Here is a 25,970-nt window from a genome sequence, read left to right as displayed (position 1 = left end):
CATTTGACCGGGATGCTATCAACCGAGTCCTAGGGGAACCGCTCCAGCTAGGAGCTGACCAGAGAGACCAATACCACACCGACCTAAGGCTTCACAGAGATGTCCCTGCCATTACCGCCGACTTGCTTTTACCTGGGAAATCTGTTGAGCCGAACCCATCTGGGGTTCCAGTGAGGTATCACCGGGAGGACATGACTCCCATGGCTCAGCTGATACTGCTCTTGGTTTTGACCAACATCCAGCCCAAATCACACACCTCTACTGTGCCGATTCCAGTGGCACATTTGGTCCATTCCATCCTCACAAATGTCGAGATAGATGTGGCGAGGATAATCGCCAATGAGCTGAAGACTGTGGTTGAGAGCGGGCTTAAGTCAGGGGCTCGTGTTAATTGTCCCTTGGCTTTCCCGTGTTTGATTATGAGCTTATGTGTTCAGGCTAGGGTGAGACTTCCGTCTCGTGGGCAGGTTAGGATCCCGACACCTATCGATGATAGGTATGTGGCTAAATATTGTAGGCCAAAGACTACCGGTGGCAGTGCAGCCTCAGGAAGTACTAGGGCTACTGATGGTCCTAGTGCTTCTACTCCCGGGCTTGATCCCTACCTACGAGCGGTGTGTGACTACAGTTTTGAGTGGATGGCAGCATCCCAACGAGCTATGATTGATATGCACAACAGTATGCAGAGGTTGGAACTGCAAGGTAATGACCCCTCCGGTGCTCGAGCATTGTTGGCGCGTGAGCAGTTTATGCTTAACGCTAATTGGCCTGTGGACAGGCCAGTTTATGGTGAGGGGGTGGACGCTGATGCTGATGGTGCTGATGATGATGATGTTGATGATGAGGCTACCGGTTCTGAGGCCGGTAGCGAGGAGGAGTCCTGAGCCCTAAGTGGGTTAAGTTTTTGTGTGTTTTCAGTTTTTATGTTATTTCTATTTGTATCTTCGGATTTTGTATTTTGACCATGGTGTTGTACTATTGGGGTGTTTTGTCCCCCACGAACAAATTTATATTTTCAGTAATGATATTTAGTTATGTTTTTAATTTTGTGTGTTTAATAAATTTTTGGTTGATTGAGTGGCAAACCCTTCTAGATTGGTTGCTCCTCAAGAAGTACCCAATGAAGGTGCATCTGAGCTTGGATGGCAATGATAAGAATAAACAAGTGAATGAAGCTAAGGTACATGGTTACCGTCGGCTAGAATTTTAGAATGCATTAGGAACTTTACTCTTTTTTGGTAAATTGAATATTGTCTTTTTGCAACATAATTGAATGAATGCTTCATCTAGAACTTAAAACCACAAATTGTGAGGAAACCTCCATTGTTCACTTAAATGCTGGATTCTAATAAGTTTTGTTGATTCATGTGATTCATTATTTGTCTTTTATTATTGTGAAATTGTGGAAGCAATTAGAAATGATCAAGGCACTTGTTTTCTTTCGAGCACAACTACATCCAAAAACAACTTACCTGTGAGCAGAGAGAGTATTTGTTAACCCCTTTGAGCCTAAACAGTTGAATCTCGGCTTGAAATAAAGCGAGATCTCAAAAATCTTTTTTTTACAACCCGGAAAATCTTGATTATTGTTCTTTTGCTGTAAAAAGTTAAGAGCATTCACTTAGGGTGTGGAAGAAATAAGTTGGGGAGAACGAAAAAGAATTGGTAAGTACCACAACTCTTGAAAAAGAAAAGAAAAACCGAGCAAGCATAGAAAAATATATGTATAGGAAATATAGAAAAGAAACATCTGTTTGTATATATGATGTGAAAGAAAAGAACAAAAATACAAGAATGAAAATGAATGCTTGCTTGGAAGAAAAAAATAAAAATGGAGTTGTGGAATATGTGTTGTGAAGGTTACAAATAAGAAACAAATGAAACAAAGTCGAGTAGTGTGAATAATACTGTGAATGTCTCTTTTGCATCGGCACTTTCGTTTCAATGGCCTTAGAAATGACCCTTGTTTGTTAACCTAACCAAGCTTCAACCGAAAAGCCCTTAGTGATCTTTATGCTTCCACAGTACCATTTTTAATTGTTAGACATTGTATGAATCTATTTGATATCTTCATTATTTGTTAGTGAGTGAGATTAGTCCCGCGGTTGCAAACGCGCAAAATCTTCATTCCTTATTCGAAGAGGAGAGATAGGATGATTCATTCAGAATAGTATTGTTGTAGATAGATAAATATTTAGCATTGCTATTTAAGTTTTAGTTCTTATGTATTATTTTATTCGAACCGTTGGGAACTTGTAGTTGCTGATTTCGCTTGTGTTTGAGCCGTTTATCCAACTTCGGAGAAACCGTTTCTTAAAGCAAATCCTCTTGTCCTTCAAGAGGCATACTTTGCTTGAGGACAAGCAAGAATCTAGTTGGGGAGAGTTGTTAGATGCCCAAAAGTGCTTATTAGAGCTATCATATGTGGGCATCTAACACTCTTTTTCCTTGCTAAAACTGTCAAAACCACATTTGTTTCACATGGAATGCATTACATTGATAAACAAGCTTGGTGCCTTTGATTTGTGTGTTATTGTGCAGGAAAGACATGAACTAATTGAAAATGAAGACACAAAGAAATTGGCAAAGGAACCAAAGAATACAAGCATTTCATCTGCCTGCTCGCTAGGCGAGTCTGTGGCGAAGCTTTGGTTCGCTAGGCGAGCTCAAGGCGAAAAGCTCCAGTAAATTAGCAAATTAATTCGCTAGGCGAGCTCAAGGCGAATGTGGTAGCGAGTTCATTCTGTTTTGGTGAAAAACGCAGCCAGCACTCACTCGCTAGGCGAAGCTCTAGCGAGTCCCCAGCGAGCATTCCAGTAGCAAAACCTCTCAACCTCGCTGGGGCGAAGGTTGAAGCGTGTCCTTCGCTAGGCGAAGGTATGTTCGCTAGGCGAACATCACAGTTCAGCAGGCCCTGTTTTCTCTGGGCGCAGGGGCCTTTTGTGCCCATTTTAGACCCTCGCTAGGCGAGCCATTCTGCTCGCCTAGCGAACGTGACAGACCAGCTGAGGTCTATAAGTAGCAGGTGCCACTTTTGAGCACCATACCTCATTTTTACCAACTTTTTCCACTTTTGTACTTTCTTTTAGATATTTTTGCAGCATTGTTCTTGGGATCTTTATGCCCTAGTTTTGATTTTCTCTTCATCTTAGAACCATCTTCTACAAAAAGAAGGTGGATTCCCATCCAACTTCGATTATTCGACTTGGATGTTGATCAACCTTCTTTCCTTACTTGCCGACCAAGCTACCATGAAAATGAGTAGCTAAGTCATCCATTTGTCAAGGTTAGATGTAGGTGATTACTAGCTTTGTGTGTAAATGTAAGGATCCTCATATGTAAACTCTTTAACGGTAAATATATGATGAAAACTTTGTTTCTATGTAAAACTCTTTGTGTTGGTTTATGATCGAGAGATGTTTACCGACTCTTGACCTAGGTTTTCATCCAAACTTGTTTGTTAGCTAGAGATAGTAACGAATGATTTTGTTCACCATAAGGTTGAACCAAAAAGTTGTCATTTTGATAGATTGTGTTCGAGAGAAACAATGGATCAAAATGGCAAAACTCACAATATGTGTTCGAGAGAAACATATTGAGAGGACTTTGTGAAATGATTTATCATCTAAAGGAGTTTATAAGATTGTTGACCGAGCAAATACATGCAAAGTGATCATTGAAACCTAACTTTGATAATATTTCTCATTTAATCAAACCATAACTTTTACCGCAATTTATTACTTTTTATGCAAGATAACTTGATTAAAACCAAAACCCTATTGTTACATTGAGCTACGATTAATACAACCATCGAACGGCGGTGATATCTTACAATCCCTGTGGATACGATAACAAAAACCCGACACGAAATATACTTCTCAACACTACTCTTCTCTTATTATTCCTTCAACAAATGCGCCAACTTTGTAATCCATTTATTGGTAATCTCATAAACTTCAATTGTATTGAAATATTCACACTGCTTCCACACTCTGCGTTCACTTACCTTCCTATGGCAATTCTCTCAGTTCCAATTACAAAACCATTCTATTAGAATTCCTTAAATCCAATTAGCTATTATTTTCTTCAACACAAATCTCCTTCAACCCATCCTACTATAGCTTTCATTGTTATATAATGCTTCTTCTCTCTTCGTCACAAACTCTTATAATTGATCCTTAGGTAACTTAACATTCCATAACATTTTCTCACTAACACTAAACCTCTGACTAGCTATCTTGAATCCGATCTCCCTTCTAAGACTGAATATACTTGATTTATCTTCTATCCTCCATTTGGTCCATACCTGTTTCACTTGGAACAAGCATCCATGTCCTCGAGTCTCTCCTTAGACTTCACCACTACTTTAAGCTCCCAATAAAACCGAGCATCCTTACCCCTCAAGTTCTCAACCACTTGCAAGGTACCATTCCAAATATATACTTCATGAAGTACTCTCGTTCTTCCAAAATATTTTAGTGGCCTTAGAAACTGAAACACTGCTACACTATCTGACTTCCAGACCTTATGACATATGTGCAACATAACCATCCTTTCTCTTTCACCATACGGAATTACTCACAATACTTATTCCATATTAGTGAGTGTATCTTATTCTACTAGCAAATTCACTTATTCCTCAAAATTCTGACAAACTCATCTGATACAAAGACAACTAATACCATCTAATTAATTAGGATGATTATGATCTCTCTTGGCTAAGTTTCAGGCAGATTTCTCCAAATAGTGTTTAACAAGAATATTTGACACCCAAAGTGGGACCTCGATAAAACTTTGTCAGGCCTCATACGAAAAACATACATTATGTCATCATCAATGCAATATTTGGATCATCTCCTAGCAGGAGCAAAGATCAGCATCCCCCAGACATGTCTCATCTTCTAGCAATTATAAGGAACCTGCACCAGTAGAACGAGTCTCTGCAAGAAACTGTCCATATTTTATAATATTAAATTTTAATGTATTACATGTTAGATATTATATCAAATTTTTTATTTTTAATATTTTTATAATATTAATAAATAAAATAATTTATAATTTGAATATTAAAAAAATATTCAAATTAAAATGTATGATATTAAATCGGGCTGGATGTTATTTAATCAATCATCTCAAACCAAAGCGAACACCTCTAGTTTACATCACATTATAATAAAATACAAAGAAATACTATTTCTTGAAACATTTTATTGTTGTTTTAAAAGTAATGTACATATTTCTATTTTTAAAACAGTTAAAGAAAACCATTTTATTTAAAATTTCAAATAAAAAATTAGATTAAACAGTTTTCTTAAAACATTATTTTACATATTTCATTACTCTTTAATAATTTTTTTAATATCAAAATTTTAAAAAATCAATTAAATTTAAAGTTAATTTTAAAAGTTTTTGAATAAAATCGTTTTAAAAAAAATTATGTTATTTTGACTATGTTTATTATTCAAAAATGTACATATTTGTTATAGAATGTTAAAATTAGTTATTTAAATTAGAAAAGCTCAATTTGTAAAATGTACATATTTGTATAATGTAGGAAGTTTAGCTCAATTGATGACAAACTTCAATGTGAAGTTTGCTCTAATGGTGAGAAAGCTCTAATGATAAGATTTTTTTAACCAATCATCTCAAATCGAACAACGAACACCCTTATTTGTATCACATTATAAAAAAAATACAAAGAAATACTATTTCTAAAAACACTTTAATATTGTTTTAAAAGTAATGTACATGTTTTTATTTAAAAGTCTTTTATAAATAACTTTTTTTTTTAATTTCAAATAAAAATTAGACTAAATAGTTTTCTTAAAACATAAGTTTACTTATTTCATTACTTTTTAATAATTTTGTTGAATATCAAAATTTAAAAAAATCAATTAAATTTAAAGCTAATTATTAATTAAAAAAAGCATTTTTAAAACATGTTTTTTAAAAATCATGTTATTTTCACTATGTTTAATATTCAACAATGTACATTTTTGTTATAGAATGTAAAAATCATTGATTTAAATTCGAAAAATAATTTTAAAATAACCCTAAGTATTTTAAAAGAAATTTTCATAAAAAATATTTTTAGAATACAAAGAAAACATTTATTTTTAAGACTAAAGCAAGCATATTCTTTATTAGCATGAACAGTTCGTTTTTTGAAAATACAAATTTTTGTAACATGCTATTTTTATAATTATGATTAGTTTTACACATTTTTGATAAATACAATATCCATGTAGAACACAATTACTTTGTTTTATATTTTTAATTTATTACAGTCAAACATAATTGTTCTAGAAAATATCATTCAATAAACAATATGTATCCCGTTAAATCATTATGATATTTTAATACGACTTAAATGCTTTATTTAATAAATTTGTAGTTTTTTATTGAACGATTGTGTTTTACATCCTAAATACAGATTATTAAACTCTAATAATTGCTATATAAATATCTGTAAAAGATTCAATAAACGATAACTTTCCAGACGTTGTTTGTCCATTCATCTTTCAAGAGAACATGGCTATGGGCATCAACCGAGTATATTGTTTCATTGCAATTCTTTGCATTGCTTTAGTTTTGCATCAAGGTAACCCATTTATTTATTCTCTACCTATTTTTTCATGTATATTTTCAAAATAATTTACTATATAATTGATGCCACAAAACTTTTTTCGATATAAAAATTCTTTGTATTTATTGTAGGTGGTGCAAGAAGATACGAAGAAATTATGAGTGACGATGCCCAATTTGATTGTTTTGATTCACAGGAATGTCCATCATCTAATGAAGATTGTTCACAGAGATGTCAACGACGAGGTTTGAGTAGTGGTAGTTGTCAAGGACGTCTATGTTGTTGTCCAACAAATACACTCTAAATCTAGCTCTATATCTCTGTACAAGTTTATGTACGAATTATGACTTCATCAATAAAAATTTAAAATAAACACATTGAATTAAGTTTACATTGATCTTAATTTTAACTTTCAAGGGTAACATAGTTTTCCATTGTTTCAATTAACACCACTAAATCATCATTCATGTGGGTGAAAAATATTATACTACACCAAATTTAATCGAGAAGAATACTGCAAATATTATACTGCACCAAATAGGAAGATGTTTGATTTTAGCATGTTCTTATTTTATTTTAATTTTTAAGATATTATTTATATACTTTGGTCATAATCACGTTTACTCATTTAAAATAAATATTTTTGAGAACAATATTCTAAAGATAAAATATTTATTATTATTGTGTGGAGACAACTTGCAATTTTGTTAGGGATATTTGCTCACTAAAGACAATTGAGCATATCCTTTAGTTTTAGGATTATTGTTTTGTTTGTTTTATTCTTTGTTTTATTTATTTTTTGCTTATTTTTTATTTTTCTTTTCTATTTTTATCTGATATATTATTTAACGTTATGGAGTTTGGAGTTTTGTTTGAGAATAAGATCGACGCCCGAGCTCAAAAAGAAACATAAACTTAAGTAAGGGGTTGACTAGTATTGGCCAATGAGATGCACATCTCAATATTGATTTTACGCCAACTCCTTCTATAGTAGTTCAATTCAAAGTGTTAGTCATGAATTCACTAGTTCATCCTCATGACGAAACTTTTAATCTGATACATGACTCTAGGGACCTATTCCCGAACTCGAACATTGAGATTAGGGATGGCAAAAAAAACTCATACCCGCGTATATCGTCGGATAAAATCCATTACGAATATGGGACAAATAGCTTAAGCGATATCCATAGATAAAATAAATGGATATTTAAATACCTGTTTGTCAATGAATATGGATGCAAGTTTAGTGATACTCATGTCCACCAATATTCATATCTGTTAATAAATAATATAAAAAAAATCAATATTATTAGTTCATTGTACCCTTTCTTTTCATCATCTAAAAAAAGTAGTCTTATTATACTTCTTTCTTTTAAAAAAAACTTTGAAGAAAACCTTTCACATTGCATATAAATTCTATTAGCCATTTCGTATTTAAGCTCTTCAATACTCATACCTCACATCAACAATTTCACCGTTCAACCAACCAATGTCATCCTTCCTCTGTCGAACCAATGCCTCCCATCGTACTCCTCTTTTTTCCGCTCCTCCATCATAACTTACAATCACAACATCTATTATTTGCTTGGTTAAAAATAAAATGTATGAATATTATGTTTGTACCTTATTTTGTTTTGGTGAAAAAGAAGAAAATTAATGTGATAAAATTTTATAATTAAATTAAGAGCGAATTGTATGGATGTTATGTGAGAATAACTTTTTGTTTCTTTAAAAGAAGCTAAAACTATATTTTTTTTCAAAAAATAATTTTAGAAAAAAATATTATTCATGGATATCCGCAAATATATGTGGGTAACGTAAAACCCATGGATTACACGCTTAACAGATACCCGCATGGATATGAGGCAAATACATATATCATATTTATCTAACAGGGAGAATATGAATATCATAGTATTTGTCCCCATGAATATCCATTTACATCCCTAGTTGAGACTTCGTATATACGAAAACCATGTTTAAGGGAGACCCTTTGTGATTTCATTATAAATTGGGCTAGGCCTGATGTCATAATGAAGTTTCATTTGTGGCTCGTGACCTTGAGTTTGTTCTTAAATAGCTAACAAAATCCTAGAGCATCCATAAACCGATGGTCAGAATGAGAGGAATATCTAGTCTTTGGAGGATATTTTGAGGACTTGTGTCAAGGATATTTTTGGGATGTTTTTCGGCCATTGATTGAGTTTACATACAATAACAACTATCATTCGAGCATTGGAAATGATATTGTTCAAACGGTTGTATGGGACAAGGTGTGGGACTCGTCTATTTGGTTTAAGTCTGAATAGAGTGTTGTACTTGGATCATAAATTATGCAATAGACTACAGAGAAAGTGAAGATGATATAAGAGAAGACGAAGGCATGTTAGAGTAGGCAGAATAGCTATCACGATAAGCGGATAAAGGCTCTTGAGTTTTTCGAGAGAGATCACATGTTTGTGAGGGTCACACCTATGACCGGTGTTAGAATGATCTTGAAGTCTAAGAATCTTACTCCTCATTTTATTGGTCCCTATCAGATTTCCTAAAGGATTGGAGTTATTTCCTACAGGATGGACTTACCACCGTTTCTTTTGAACCTACATGATATTTTCCATGTGTCTTAGCTCTAGAAGTACGTTCCTGATCCGTCGCATATAATCCAAATGAGCGATGTGCAAGTGAGAGAAAATATGATTGTTGTAGCATTGCCCATGAGGATCGAGAAGTGAAGCAACTCATAAGGTATGAGATTGCTTTAATGAAGGTGGTCTTGGATATCTGCATGCAAAATATATGCGGGTACTTCTGCATGCAAATATATGCGGGTACTTCTGCATGCAAAATGGAGTTACAACTCTCAAATAATTTAACAATCTGACTTAATCAAGAATATAGGTTAACATTTATCTATTGCATAAATATTTAATAACATAATCATTAGGCTAGTGGCAAGCCTTGTACCACATGAAGGAGGTCTTGGGTTCAATCCCTATTGGTAACATATTTTAATTCATCAAATAATTTTGTGAAAAATTTCAACTTCTACAAAACAGAAAGTTCAATCGATTGGTTCCTCAAAATTTTCACTTCTTCACAACAGAAACAACACATTAATCCATCACAACATCACATCCATTCACATGGCAACATAAAAGATCACAAACAACAACAACATGTTGAGTAGAAAGTGGTGATGATGATGATGAAGATGACATGATGATGGTGGTGGTGGTTTCCTTCATCTTCTTCCTCTTTCTCTGCTCTTCCCTTTTCTTTCTCTTCTTTCTGATATCTCTATCTCTCCTACCTACTCTTTCTACTTCTTCTTATCCTTTTTTTCTTCTTTTTAATACCCACCACACAAAATACATATATAATATATATAATATCAAGTAGTAATAAAAATATCCCAATTGATATTTTATCTTCCAACACCAATTGACCAATTATTAATGTTATAAAAAATATCCTCTCTTGTATTTATTAATATTGGTTTGTCTCTTTTATTAATAATTAATCTCTTCAGAGTTCACTAGTTACTCTATTGGTCCTAACTGATAACACTTAGAGCGCATATGAGCTCAAATTGTTACAATTGATAATAGATAGAGTACATAGGAACTCAATTGGTCTCAACTGACAACTAATTAAGCATTTAAGGGAATATGGGATATTACATTCCCCCCCCTTAAATTGAAATTCGCCCCCGAATTGCCTTCACTCAACAAATAAACTCTTCTTGTATCAACGTCTTAGACCAACACCTGACTTCCCTTCCTTACACTAAGTTACACAACACATAATTACGACATCTTATCTTGACTTAGTTAATCAATACTCATTAATCCTTCATAAGAAAACTTATTGATTCCTTAACCACACACAATATTGACTACTCTTCTCTTATTATTCCTTCAACAAATGCGCCAACTTTGTAATCCATTTATTGGTAATCTCATAAACTTCAATTGTATTTCAATATTCACATTGCTTCCACACTCTGCGTTCACTTACCTTCCTATGGCAATTCTCTCAGTTCCAATTACAAAACCATTCTATTAGAATTCCTTAAATCCAATTAGCTATTATTTTCTTCAACACAAATCTCCTTCAACCCATCCTACTATAGCTTTCGTTGTTATATAATGCTTCTTCTCTCTTCGTCACAAACTCTTATAATTGATCCTTAGGTAACTTAACATTCCATAACATTTTCTCACTAACACTAAACCTCTGACTAGCTATCTTGAATCCGATCTCCCTTCTAAGACTGAATATACTTGATTTATCTTCTATCCTCCATTTGGTCCATACCTGTTTCACTTGGAACAAGCATCCATGTCCTCGAGTCTCTCCTTAGACTTCACCACTACTTTAAGCTCCCAATAAAACCGAGCATCCTTACCCCTCAAGTTCTCAACCACTTGCAAGGTACCATTCCAAATATATACTTCATGAAGTACTCTCGTTCTTCCAAAATATTTTAGTGGCCTTAGAAACTGAAAGACTGCTACACTATCTCACTTCCAGACCTTATGACATATGTGCAACATAACCATCCTTTCTCTTTCACCATACGGAGTTACTCACAATACTTATTCCATATTAGTGAGTGTATCTTATTCTACTAGCAAATTCACTTATTCCTCAAAATTCTGACAAACTCATCTGATACAAAGACAACTAATACCACCTAATTAATTAGGATGATTATGATCTCTCTTGGCTAAGTTTCAGGGAGATTTCTCCAAATAGTGTTTAACAAGAATATTTGACACCCAAAGTGGGACCTCGATAAAACTTTGTCAGGCCTCATACGAAAAACATACATTATGTCTTCATCAATGCAATATTTGGATCATCTCCTAGCAGGAGCAAAGATCAGCATCCCCCAGACATGTCTCATCTTCTAGCAATTATAAGGAACCTGCACCAGTAGAACGAGTCTCTGCAAGAAACTGTCCATATTTTATAATATTAAATTTTAATGTATTACATGTTAGATATTATATCAAATTTTTTATTTTTAATATTTTTATAATATTAATAAATAAAATAATTTATAATTTGAATATTAAAAAAATATTCAAATTAAAATGTATGATATTAAATCGGGCTGGATGTTATTTAATCAATCATCTCAAACCAAAGCGAACACCTCTAGTTTACATCACATTATAATAAAATACAAAGAAATACTATTTCTTGAAACATTTTATTGTTGTTTTAAAAGTAATGTACATATTTCTATTTTTAAAACAGTTAAAGAAAACCATTTTATTTAAAATTTCAAATAAAAAATTAGATTAAACAGTTTTCTTAAAACATTTTTTTTTTTTTGGAATAATAATAATCTTTATTACCAAAATCAGATAAGTACACGCCGATCCTCAGATCCAGGCCCCAACCGACTCGAATACAATCAATTACCACTAAAGGCTATTACAATACGCTGTCAATTTTCTATTCATTCTAAATCTACCCATAAGGATGTCATGAACATGTTGGCTTTGAAGCTCTTCCTTCCTCCCCTGTTGGAAACAAATCCTGTTTCTCACCCACCAAATGTGGTAAACCGTTTCAGCCAGCGCAGCTTTGAAAATACGCATTTTGTTGCCCTTCCCTTTAGCTTGTTGCCAAGCAGTATTCTCTATCCAGTCAATATGGATATATCCCAGCCCAAGTCTGTTGAGAATCTCCTTCCATGTCTTCTTTGTGTATGCACACTCAAAGAATAAATGGCCTCTATTTTCCTGCATATTACAAAACAGACAATTCCCATCAGTATAAGTCCCGTGTTTCATCAATCTATCTTTGGTTTGCAATCTGTCCTGACAGACCAGCCAAAGAGTAAAAACAGCCCTTGGTCTAGCCATGTTAGTGTACATTAACCTCCTCCAATCGACTCTTGGCTTGTCCCCACGCAGGTGCTGATACATTCTACGAGTGCTATACATATCATTGGCCTGGAATTCAACCCAAATATCATTAGACATCAGTTCAGCTTTATGTTGACATATGGACTTCATTAACCATGAACTGTTGCTGTTGGGCTGGTAAACCTCCATCCCTCCATTCTTCAAGTAGTAACTATGCATCCACTTAACCCACATTTTATCCTTCTTCTCGCTCAAGCTCCATAGAAGTTTGCCAATGGTGGCTTTATTCCATTCCCCTAAGGCTATGATGTTCCTTCCACCATTTGCAATCGAATCACAAACATGGTCCCATGCCACCGGCGCTCTTTTACTCTTCTCGTCATTTCCAGCCCAAATGAATCTTCTACACATGCTTTCAATGTGCCTAATGATCTTTTTGGGTAGGAGAAATATTTGCATCCAATAATTGGTTATGGCAAACAGCACACTTCTCACCAGCTGTAATTTACCTGCATACGACAAAAGACGGCTACACCAATGGTTAATTCTTACAGTCATTCTATCTAGAAGCCCTTGACAATTGTTGATGGTGAGCTTTCTACTGTTAAGAGGCACTCCAAGATACTTGACTGGAAGCTGCCCCAAAGAGAATCCCGTTGCTTGCTGCAAGTTTCCTTTAGTAATGCCATCTACCCCTCCCACAAACAGCTTGCTTTTAGGAATACTCATTTGTAAGCCAGTTGAGTTTGTAAAATTTTCCACCACCTGCATAATAAGCTGTAATGAACCAACATCCCCTCTCGCAAAGATCACAATATCATCTGCAAAACACATATCAATAAGCTTCAATTTTTCACATTTTGGGTGAAAATTGAAGTTTGGATTTTTATTCAAGGTTTGGAACATCCTATGAAGGTATTCCATCACCAGCACAAATAAGAGGGGGGAGATGGGATCTCCCTGTCTCAATCCCCTTTTTGCTTCCAGGATTTTTGAGGGTCTCCCATTGATATTGAACCGATACGAAGTAGTGGTAATACATTCCATTACCCAATTTCTGAACATCTGAGGTATTCCCATCTCTTGCATAATCTGAGCTAAAGCGTTCCAGTCAACCGTATCATACGCCTTTTGGATATCCATCTGCACCATACACCTCGGAGATATGTTCTTCCTGTTATACCCTCTAATCAGTTCTTGCGCCAATATGATGTTGTCCTGTATGTGTCTACCTGGAACAAACGCAGATTGTGATTCATCCACCAGCTTACTGATCACCTTACCCAGTCTATTAGTTAGGATTTTTGATATAATCTTGTAAATTGTGCTACAGCATGCTATAGGCCTCATCTCCTTCACAGTTTTAGCTTCAGGATTTTTGGGGATAAGAGTAACCAAGGAGCAGTTGAACACTTTCAGCATCTTTCCATTATGAAAAAATTCTTTAATTGCGGCTGTCACATCATTTTTCACAATTTGCCATGTCGCCGTAAAGAAGTAAGCGTTGAATCCATCCACCCCCGGTGCCTTATTCTGGCCTATGCTTTTCAGAGCATTCCACACTTCCCCTTCCTCAACAGGTCTTATCAGCTGACAAGCACTCTCTCTATCAAGGGTTTTACCGTTCCTTACTGTGGTGATATCGATACATCTCAGGTTCAGGGATTTGGTCCCTACCAAGTTGGCATAGAAATGCAGAACTTCTTCTTCTATATCTTCTGGTTTGCTTAGGCTACACCCATTTACAGACTCCAAAGCATACATCCCCTTTTGCTTGTTTCTGTCCCTCACGTATGCATGATAGAAAGCATTATTACCATCTCCTAGTTGTAGCCAATTCACCTTGGCTTTCTGCTTCAAAATATTTTCCTCTGTTTGGTTCAAATGGATGAGATTCTCAGTATACTGCTTCACTCTCTCGATACTTTGCACATCGAACAGGTTATTATGGATTTTCTTCTGTTCGTCTAAAAGCAATTGTCTGGCTTTCTGGATTTGGTCCTGAATGTCTGAGTATTGGGCATTCATCTTTTTCAGGATCGGTTGCAGTCTCAGTAATTTCTTCCATAATCTGTACATATTATTACCTAAAACCTCTTCTTGCCAACTGTTCTTCACAATCTGCATATAGGTAGGCTCTTTAACACTACAATTCAGGAATTTAAACATCGATCCCTTTCTTATCTGCTGTTGGCTAACGCTAACTTTGACAGGGGTATGATCAGAAATATTAGGTGCCAAATTTTCCACAACAGCATCAGGATACTTCTGCAACCACTGGACGTTCGACAGCATTCTATCAATTCTAGAGTGGATGATTCCTTGGGTGTGCTTGTTGGACCAGGTGAAGTAGCTTCCTTTAGATACATTTTCAAACAAGCTTACATTGTGCATCATCTCATCTAAATCTCTATACTCTGCATAATTAACTGGTTGCCCACCAATTCTATCCTCCTCCTTCAAGACGTTATTGAAATCCCCAATGACCACCCAGGGCCTATCCATACTGCTTCCCAAACTTTCCAACTTGCTCCACAATGTTTTCCTATGTTCCACTTGATTGAAGGCATAAATCATTGTAGCAACATAACGAAAGGAGTTATCTATTCCATATACCTCAAAGTGCAGAAATTGTTCATGAACATGAATCATTCTGATTATCACTTCAGCTTTATTCCACAGCAGCCATATCCTTCCATTGTAGTGTTTGTCATAGTTGTCTTCAAAACACCACTTATTATCATAATGTCTTCTTATTCCAGCAGCCTTATCTTTTTTAACTCTAGTCTCTAACAAGCCAACAATAGGAGACTTAAAAGAAGTAATATAAGAAAATACCTCCCTGTGTCTAGCTCCTTTATTTATTCCTCTCACATTCCAAGTCACTAGCATCGTAACCTTCTATCATCCCCTACAGGACCTTCTCCATTCCTTAGGGGTGTGAAAGTGTTTTGATTTTCCATGACTGGCTCCCTTGGTGAATAATTCATTACTCTTTTACCTCTGTCCTTTTCTGCCACCATAGTCCAGTTTGTGCAGGTACCCTCTTCATCTACTGGTTTCTCTGCTACCATTGTGATTGTCTGAACCTCTCCACTTTGAGTTTGGTCCCCCTGTGAATGCTCTGACTTCTGTATATTCCCAACTGGTTGCCATATCTTCTTGACTTGGTGATTCATTGGCTTCTTCAGTGCACAGTCATGCCCTATTTTCAGGCATTTATGGCAATATTTGGGCACCCATTCATACTCAATACATTGTTGGACAAGCTTGTTGTTATGATCCCTGATGTTGATGTTGTTTCGAAGTTTTTGTGTCACATCTACCTCCACCAACATTCTGGCGTATGAGACCCTTAGCTTCTTTGTTGTACATTCATCCATTGTAATTGGTTTTCCAATGGAGCTTGCTATCTTAGCCAAGCATTTCTCTCCCCACAGGTGAAGGGGCAATTGGGGAAATGTGACCCACAACGGCATAACACGCAATATGTCCTCTTTCATCTCAAAATCAGAGCTCCATTGTCTTAAGTATAATGGCTTCCCATAGATGAAATACGGGCCCTGAGCTAGCACCTGCTCTCTATCCTCTTGGTTCCTGAATCTCACAATAAAATATCCTTCCTCATTGTAGTACAGCTCTGGTAGCGAAACCGAGTTCCAATTCTTCTCCATGAATTTCTTGACTGCATTCATTGACAGAGCCTCTCCTAGAGCAAACAATATAATCGAATTCGCCCAAAACTCGAGCTCTTCTTCAACATCAGCTTCTTCAATTTTTACTTCCACTTCGCCATCGACAATCGTGGGTGGGGTATACTCCATATTCACCTCTCTATTGATTCTTCTATTGCCTCTTATGACATCTACCCAGGGTTTCCTTAGTTTCATAGTCTCTGGCTCCTCAACCCCTGGCCTATCAATTTCGCTCTCCATCGTCCTAGGCGATTCCCTATCCGGTATCTCCTTTTCCTTACGAGTGGCGTCTTGCCCTTCATGTTCGCCTGCTTGGTGTTCTTGTGATTCCACTGTAACTTGCCTTTCATAATCCCCTTCTTGCTGTTCCATAATCGCTTGAGTGACTATTGTTCGCTCCTCCCCTTTCCGTCGCGCCACCACCGTACGCCTTGGCCGGCCAACGCCACGTTTGCCCATGGTTGTTAAACCCTATCAGAGCAAAAGAGGAAAAAAAAAAAAAAAAAAAAAAAATATTTTCTTAAAACATTATTTTACATATTTCATTACTCTTTAATAATTTTTTTAATATCAAAATTTTAAAAAATCAATTAAATTTAAAGTTAATTTTAAAAGTTTTTGAATAAAATCGTTTTAAAAAAAATTATGTTATTTTGACTATGTTTATTATTCAAAAATGTACATATTTGTTATAGAATGTTAAAATTAGTTATTTAAATTAGAAAAGCTCAATTTGTAAAATGTACATATTTGTATAATGTAGGAAGTTTAGCTCAATTGATGACAAACTTCAATGTGAAGTTTGCTCTAATGGTGAGAAAGCTCTAATGATAAGATTTTTTTAACCAATCATCTCAAATCGAACAACGAACACCCTTATTTGTATCACATTATAAAAAAAATACAAAGAAATACTATTTCTAAAAACACTTTAATATTGTTTTAAAAGTAATGTACATGTTTTTATTTAAAAGTCTTTTATAAATAACTTTTTTTTTTAATTTCAAATAAAAAATTAGACTAAATAGTTTTCTTAAAACATAAGTTTACTTATTTCATTACTTTTTAATAATTTTGTTGAATATCAAAATTTAAAAAAATCAATTAAATTTAAAGCTAATTATTAATTAAAAAAAGCATTTTTAAAACATGTTTTTTAAAAATCATGTTATTTTCACTATGTTTAATATTCAACAATGTACATTTTTGTTATAGAATGTAAAAATCATTGATTTAAATTCGAAAAATAATTTTAAAATAACCCTAAGTATTTTAAAAGAAATTTTCATAAAAAATATTTTTAGAATACAAAGAAAACATTTATTTTTAAGACTAAAGCAAGCATATTCTTTATTAGCATGAACAGTTCGTTTTTTGAAAATACAAATTTTTGTAACATGCTATTTTTATAATTATGATTAGTTTTACACATTTTTGATAAATACAATATCCATGTAGAACACAATTACTTTGTTTTATATTTTTAATTTATTACAGTCAAACATAATTGTTCTAGAAAATATCATTCAATAAACAATATGTATCCCGTTAAATCATTATGATATTTTAATACGACTTAAATGCTTTATTTAATAAATTTGTAGTTTTTTATTGAACGATTGTGTTTTACATCCTAAATACAGATTATTAAACTCTAATAATTGCTATATAAATATCTGTAAAAGATTCAATAAACGATAACTTTCCAGACGTTGTTTGTCCATTCATCTTTCAAGAGAACATGGCTATGGGCATCAACCGAGTATATTGTTTCATTGCAATTCTTTGCATTGCTTTAGTTTTGCATCAAGGTAACCCATTTATTTATTCTCTACCTATTTTTTCATGTATATTTTCAAAATAATTTACTATATAATTGATGCCACAAAACTTTTTTCGATATAAAAATTCTTTGTATTTATTGTAGGTGGTGCAAGAAGATACGAAGAAATTATGAGTGACGATGCCCAATTTGATTGTTTTGATTCACAGGAATGTCCATCATCTAATGAAGATTGTTCACAGAGATGTCAACGACGAGGTTTGAGTAGTGGTAGTTGTCAAGGACGTCTATGTTGTTGTCCAACAAATACACTCTAAATCTAGCTCTATATCTCTGTACAAGTTTATGTACGAATTATGACTTCATCAATAAAAATTTAAAATAAACACATTGAATTAAGTTTACATTGATCTTAATTTTAACTTTCAAGGGTAACATAGTTTTCCATTGTTTCAATTAACACCACTAAATCATCATTCATGTGGGTGAAAAATATTATACTACACCAAATTTAATCGAGAAGAATACTGCAAATATTATACTGCACCAAATAGGAAGATGTTTGATTTTAGCATGTTCTTATTTTATTTTAATTTTTAAGATATTATTTATATACTTTGGTCATAATCACGTTTACTCATTTAAAATAAATATTTTTGAGAACAATATTCTAAAGATAAAATATTTATTATTATTGTGTGGAGACAACTTGCAATTTTGTTAGGGATATTTGCTCACTAAAGACAATTGAGCATATCCTTTAGTTTTAGGATTATTGTTTTGTTTGTTTTATTCTTTGTTTTATTTATTTTTGCTTATTTTTTATTTTTCTTTTCTATTTTTATCTGATATATTATTTAACGTTATGGAGTTTGGAGTTTTGTTTGAGAATAAGATCGACGCCCGAGCTCAAAAAGAAACATAAACTTAAGTAAGGGGTTGACTAGTATTGGCCAATGAGATGCACATCTCAATATTGATTTTACGCCAACTCCTTCTATAGTAGTTCAATTCAAAGTGTTAGTCATGAATTCACTAGTTCATCCTCATGACGAAACTTTTAATCTGATACATGACTCTAGGGACCTATTCCCGAACTCGAACATTGAGATTAGGGATGGCAAAAAAAAACTCATACCCGCGTATATCGTCGGATAAAATCCATTACGAATATGGGACAAATAGCTTAAGCGATATCCATAGATAAAATAAATGGATATTTAAATACCTGTTTGTCAATGAATATGGATGCAAGTTTAGTGATACTCATGTCCACCAATATTCATATCTGTTAATAAATAATATAAAAAAAATCAATATTATTAGTTCATTGTACCCTTTCTTTTCATCATCTAAAAAAAGTAGTCTTATTATACTTCTTTCTTTTAAAAAAACTTTGAAGAAAACCTTTCACATTGCATATAAATTCTATTAGCCATTTCGTATTTAAGCTCTTCAATACTCATACCTCACATCAACAATTTCACCGTTCAACCAACCAATGTCATCCTTCCTCTGTCGAACCAATGCCTCCCATCGTACTCCTCTTTTTTCCGCTCCTCCATCATAACTTACAATCACAACATCTATTATTTGCTTGGTTAAAAATAAAATGTATGAATATTATGTTTGTACCTTATTTTGTTTTGGTGAAAAAGAAGAAAATTAATGTGATAAAATTTTATAATTAAATTAAGAGCGAATTGTATGGATGTTATGTGAGAATAACTTTTTGTTTCTTTAAAAGAAGCTAAAACTATATTTTTTTTCAAAAAATAATTTTAGAAAAAAATATTATTCATGGATATCCGCAAATATATGTGGGTAACGTAAAACCCATGGATTACACGCTTAACAGATACCCGCATGGATATGAGGCAAATACATATATCATATTTATCTAACAGGGAGAATATGAATATCATAGTATTTGTCCCCATGAATATCCATTTACATCCCTAGTTGAGACTTCGTATATACGAAAACCATGTTTAAGGGAGACCCTTTGTGATTTCATTATAAATTGGGCTAGGCCTGATGTCATAATGAAGTTTCATTTGTGGCTCGTGACCTTGAGTTTGTTCTTAAATAGCTAACAAAATCCTAGAGCATCCATAAACCGATGGTCAGAATGAGAGGAATATCTAGTCTTTGGAGGATATTTTGAGGACTTGTGTCAAGGATATTTTTGGGATGTTTTTCGGCCATTGATTGAGTTTACATACAATAACAACTATCATTCGAGCATTGGAAATGATATTGTTCAAACGGTTGTATGGGACAAGGTGTGGGACTCGTCTATTTGGTTTAAGTCTGAATAGAGTGTTGTACTTGGATCATAAATTATGCAATAGACTACAGAGAAAGTGAAGATGATATAAGAGAAGACGAAGGCATGTTAGAGTAGGCAGAATAGCTATCACGATAAGCGGATAAAGGCTCTTGAGTTTTTCGAGAGAGATCACATGTTTGTGAGGGTCACACCTATGACCGGTGTTAGAATGATCTTGAAGTCTAAGAATCTTACTCCTCATTTTATTGGTCCCTATCAGATTTCCTAAAGGATTGGAGTTATTTCCTACAGGATGGACTTACCACCGTTTCTTTTGAACCTACATGATATTTTCCATGTGTCTTAGCTCTAGAAGTACGTTCCTGATCCGTCGCATATAATCCAAATGAGCGATGTGCAAGTGAGAGAAAATATGATTGTTGTAGCATTTCCCATGAGGATCGAGAAGTGAAGCAACTCATAAGGTATGAGATTGCTTTAATGAAGGTGGTCTTGGATATCTGCATGCAAAATATATGCGGGTACTTCTGCATGCAAATATATGCGGGTACTTCTGCATGCAAAATGGAGTTACAACTCTCAAATAATTTAACAATCTGACTTAATCAAGAATATAGGTTAACATTTATCTATTGCATAAATATTTAATAACATAATCATTAGGCTAGTGGCAAGCCTTGTACCACATGAAGGAGGTCTTGGGTTCAATCCCTATTGGTAACATATTTTAATTCATCAAATAATTTTGTGAAAAATTTCAACTTCTACAAAACAGAAAGTTCAATCGATTGGTTCCTCAAAATTTTCACTTCTTCACAACAGAAACAACACATTAATCCATCACAACATCACATCCATTCACATGGCAACATAAAAGATCACAAACAACAACAACATGTTGAGTAGAAAGTGGTGATGATGATGATGAAGATGACATGATGATGGTGGTGGTGGTTTCCTTCATCTTCTTCCTCTTTCTCTGCTCTTCCCTTTTCTTTCTCTTCTTTCTGATATCTCTATCTCTCCTACCTACTCTTTCTACTTCTTCTTATCCTTTTTTTCTTCTTTTTAATACCCACCACACAAAATACATATATAATATATATAATATCAAGTAGTAATAAAAATATCCCAATTGATATTTTATCTTCCAACACCAATTGACCAATTATTAATGTTATAAAAAATATCCTCTCTTGTATTTATTAATATTGGTTTGTCTCTTTTATTAATAATTAATCTCTTCAGAGTTCACTAGTTACTCTATTGGTCCTAACTGATAACACTTAGAGCGCATATGAGCTCAAATTGTTACAATTGATAATAGATAGAGTACATAGGAACTCAATTGGTCTCAACTGACAACTAATTAAGCATTTAAGGGAATATGGGATATTACATTCCCCCCCCTTAAATTGAAATTCGCCCCCGAATTGCCTTCACTCAACAAATAAACTCTTCTTGTATCAACGTCTTAGACCAACACCTGACTTCCCTTCCTTACACTAAGTTACACAACACATAATTACGACATCTTATCTTGACTTAGTTAATCAATACTCATTAATCCTTCATAAGAAAACTTATTGATTCCTTAACCACACACAATATTGACTACTCTTCTCTTATTATTCCTTCAACAAATGCGCCAACTTTGTAATCCATTTATTGGTAATCTCATAAACTTCAATTGTATTTCAATATTCACATTGCTTCCACACTCTGCGTTCACTTACCTTCCTATGGCAATTCTCTCAGTTCCAATTACAAAACCATTCTATTAGAATTCCTTAAATCCAATTAGCTATTATTTTCTTCAACACAAATCTCCTTCAACCCATCCTACTATAGCTTTCGTTGTTATATAATGCTTCTTCTCTCTTCGTCACAAACTCTTATAATTGATCCTTAGGTAACTTAACATTCCATAACATTTTCTCACTAACACTAAACCTCTGACTAGCTATCTTGAATCCGATCTCCCTTCTAAGACTGAATATACTTGATTTATCTTCTATCCTCCATTTGGTCCATACCTGTTTCACTTGGAACAAGCATCCATGTCCTCGAGTCTCTCCTTAGACTTCACCACTACTTTAAGCTCCCAATAAAACCGAGCATCCTTACCCCTCAAGTTCTCAACCACTTGCAAGGTACCATTCCAAATATATACTTCATGAAGTACTCTCGTTCTTCCAAAATATTTTAGTGGCCTTAGAAACTGAAAGACTGCTACACTATCTCACTTCCAGACCTTATGACATATGTGCAACATAACCATCCTTTCTCTTTCACCATACGGAGTTACTCACAATACTTATTCCATATTAGTGAGTGTATCTTATTCTACTAGCAAATTCACTTATTCCTCAAAATTCTGACAAACTCATCTGATACAAAGACAACTAATACCACCTAATTAATTAGGATGATTATGATCTCTCTTGGCTAAGTTTCAGGGAGATTTCTCCAAATAGTGTTTAACAAGAATATTTGACACCCAAAGTGGGACCTCGATAAAACTTTGTCAGGCCTCATACGAAAAACATACATTATGTCTTCATCAATGCAATATTTGGATCATCTCCTAGCAGGAGCAAAGATCAGCATCCCCCAGACATGTCTCATCTTCTAGCAATTATAAGGAACCTGCACCAGTAGAACGAGTCTCTGCAAGAAACTGTCCATATTTTATAATATTAAATTTTAATGTATTACATGTTAGATATTATATCAAATTTTTTATTTTTAATATTTTTATAATATTAATAAATAAAATAATTTATAATTTGAATATTAAAAAAATATTCAAATTAAAATGTATGATATTAAATCGGGCTGGATGTTATTTAATCAATCATCTCAAACCAAAGCGAACACCTCTAGTTTACATCACATTATAATAAAATACAAAGAAATACTATTTCTTGAAACATTTTATTGTTGTTTTAAAAGTAATGTACATATTTCTATTTTTAAAACAGTTAAAGAAAACCATTTTATTTAAAATTTCAAATAAAAAATTAGATTAAACAGTTTTCTTAAAACATTTTTTTTTTTTTGGAATAATAATAATCTTTATTACCAAAATCAGATAAGTACACGCCGATCCTCAGATCCAGGCCCCAACCGACTCGAATACAATCAATTACCACTAAAGGCTATTACAATACGCTGTCAATTTTCTATTCATTCTAAATCTACCCATAAGGATGTCATGAACATGTTGGCTTTGAAGCTCTTCCTTCCTCCCCTGTTGGAAACAAATCCTGTTTCTCACCCACCAAATGTGGTAAACCGTTTCAGCCAGCGCAGCTTTGAAAATACGCATTTTGTTGCCCTTCCCTTTAGCTTGTTGCCAAGCAGTATTCTCTATCCAGTCAATATGGATATATCCCAGCCCAAGTCTGTTGAGAATCTCCTTCCATGTCTTCTTTGTGTATGCACACTCAAAGAATAAATGGCCTCTATTTTCCTGCATATTACAAAACAGACAATTCCCATCAGTATAAGTCCCGTGTTTCATCAATCTATCTTTGGTTTGCAATCTGTCCTGACAGACCAGCCAAAGAGTAAAAACAGCCCTTGGTCTAGCCATGTTAGTGTACATTAACCTCCTCCAATCGACTCTTGGCTTGTCCCCACGCAGGTGCTGATACATTCTACGAGTGCTATACATATCATTGGCCTGGAATTCAACCCAAATATCATTAGACATCAGTTCAGCTTTATGTTGACATATGGACTTCATTAACCATGAACTGTTGCTGTTGGGCTGGTAAACCTCCATCCCTCCATTCTTCAAGTAGTAACTATGCATCCACTTAACCCACATTTTATCCTTCTTCTCGCTCAAGCTCCATAGAAGTTTGCCAATGGTGGCTTTATTCCATTCCCCTAAGGCTATGATGTTCCTTCCACCATTTGCAATCGAATCACAAACATGGTCCCATGCCACCGGCGCTCTTTTACTCTTCTCGTCATTTCCAGCCCAAATGAATCTTCTACACATGCTTTCAATGTGCCTAATGATCTTTTTGGGTAGGAGAAATATTTGCATCCAATAATTGGTTATGGCAAACAGCACACTTCTCACCAGCTGTAATTTACCTGCATACGACAAAAGACGGCTACACCAATGGTTAATTCTTAGCATGTTCTTATTTTATTTTAATTTTTAAGATATTATTTATATACTTTGGTCATAATCACGTTTACTCATTTAAAATAAATATTTTTGAGAACAATATTCTAAAGATAAAATATTTATTATTATTGTGTGGAGACAACTTGCAATTTTGTTAGGGATATTTGCTCACTAAAGACAATTGAGCATATCCTTTAGTTTTAGGATTATTGTTTTGTTTGTTTTATTCTTTGTTTTATTTATTTTTTGCTTATTTTTTATTTTTCTTTTCTATTTTTATCTGATATATTATTTAACGTTATGGAGTTTGGAGTTTTGTTTGAGAATAAGATCGACGCCCGAGCTCAAAAAGAAACATAAACTTAAGTAAGGGGTTGACTAGTATTGGCCAATGAGATGCACATCTCAATATTGATTTTACGCCAACTCCTTCTATAGTAGTTCAATTCAAAGTGTTAGTCATGAATTCACTAGTTCATCCTCATGACGAAACTTTTAATCTGATACATGACTCTAGGGACCTATTCCCGAACTCGAACATTGAGATTAGGGATGGCAAAAAAAACTCATACCCGCGTATATCGTCGGATAAAATCCATTACGAATATGGGACAAATAGCTTAAGCGATATCCATAGATAAAATAAATGGATATTTAAATACCTGTTTGTCAATGAATATGGATGCAAGTTTAGTGATACTCATGTCCACCAATATTCATATCTGTTAATAAATAATATAAAAAAAATCAATATTATTAGTTCATTGTACCCTTTCTTTTCATCATCTAAAAAAAGTAGTCTTATTATACTTCTTTCTTTTAAAAAAAACTTTGAAGAAAACCTTTCACATTGCATATAAATTCTATTAGCCATTTCGTATTTAAGCTCTTCAATACTCATACCTCACATCAACAATTTCACCGTTCAACCAACCAATGTCATCCTTCCTCTGTCGAACCAATGCCTCCCATCGTACTCCTCTTTTTTCCGCTCCTCCATCATAACTTACAATCACAACATCTATTATTTGCTTGGTTAAAAATAAAATGTATGAATATTATGTTTGTACCTTATTTTGTTTTGGTGAAAAAGAAGAAAATTAATGTGATAAAATTTTATAATTAAATTAAGAGCGAATTGTATGGATGTTATGTGAGAATAACTTTTTGTTTCTTTAAAAGAAGCTAAAACTATTTTTTTTTCAAAAAATAATTTTAGAAAAAAATATTATTCATGGATATCCGCAAATATATGTGGGTAACGTAAAACCCATGGATTACACGCTTAACAGATACCCGCATGGATATGAGGCAAATACATATATCATATTTATCTAACAGGGAGAATATGAATATCATAGTATTTGTCCCCATGAATATCCATTTACATCCCTAGTTGAGACTTCGTATATACGAAAACCATGTTTAAGGGAGACCCTTTGTGATTTCATTATAAATTGGGCTAGGCCTGATGTCATAATGAAGTTTCATTTGTGGCTCGTGACCTTGAGTTTGTTCTTAAATAGCTAACAAAATCCTAGAGCATCCATAAACCGATGGTCAGAATGAGAGGAATATCTAGTC

General features: G+C 33.9%; 2 long non-coding RNA genes across 2 annotated transcripts; both read left to right on the top strand.

Moving 5' to 3' along the window:
• Positions 1-6,479: 6,479 nt before the first annotated feature.
• Positions 6,480-6,972, top strand: LOC127086235 (uncharacterized). The gene is made up of 2 exons (XR_007789441.1): positions 6,480-6,601; positions 6,718-6,972. It is a non-coding gene; the product is annotated as an uncharacterized LOC127086235 (long non-coding RNA).
• A 10,880-nt stretch (positions 6,973-17,852) lies between these two features.
• Positions 17,853-18,350, top strand: LOC127086236 (uncharacterized). The gene is made up of 2 exons (XR_007789442.1): positions 17,853-17,974; positions 18,091-18,350. It is a non-coding gene; the product is annotated as an uncharacterized LOC127086236 (long non-coding RNA).
• Positions 18,351-25,970: the final 7,620 nt, after the last annotated feature.

The sequence above is a fragment of the Lathyrus oleraceus genome, chromosome 5, assembly GCF_024323335.1.
Source record: "Lathyrus oleraceus cultivar Zhongwan6 chromosome 5, CAAS_Psat_ZW6_1.0, whole genome shotgun sequence".
NCBI lineage: Eukaryota > Viridiplantae > Streptophyta > Magnoliopsida > Fabales > Fabaceae > Lathyrus > Lathyrus oleraceus.
The sequence above is the reverse complement of the archived record's forward strand: the minus strand, read 5'-3'. Positions and strand labels throughout refer to the sequence as shown.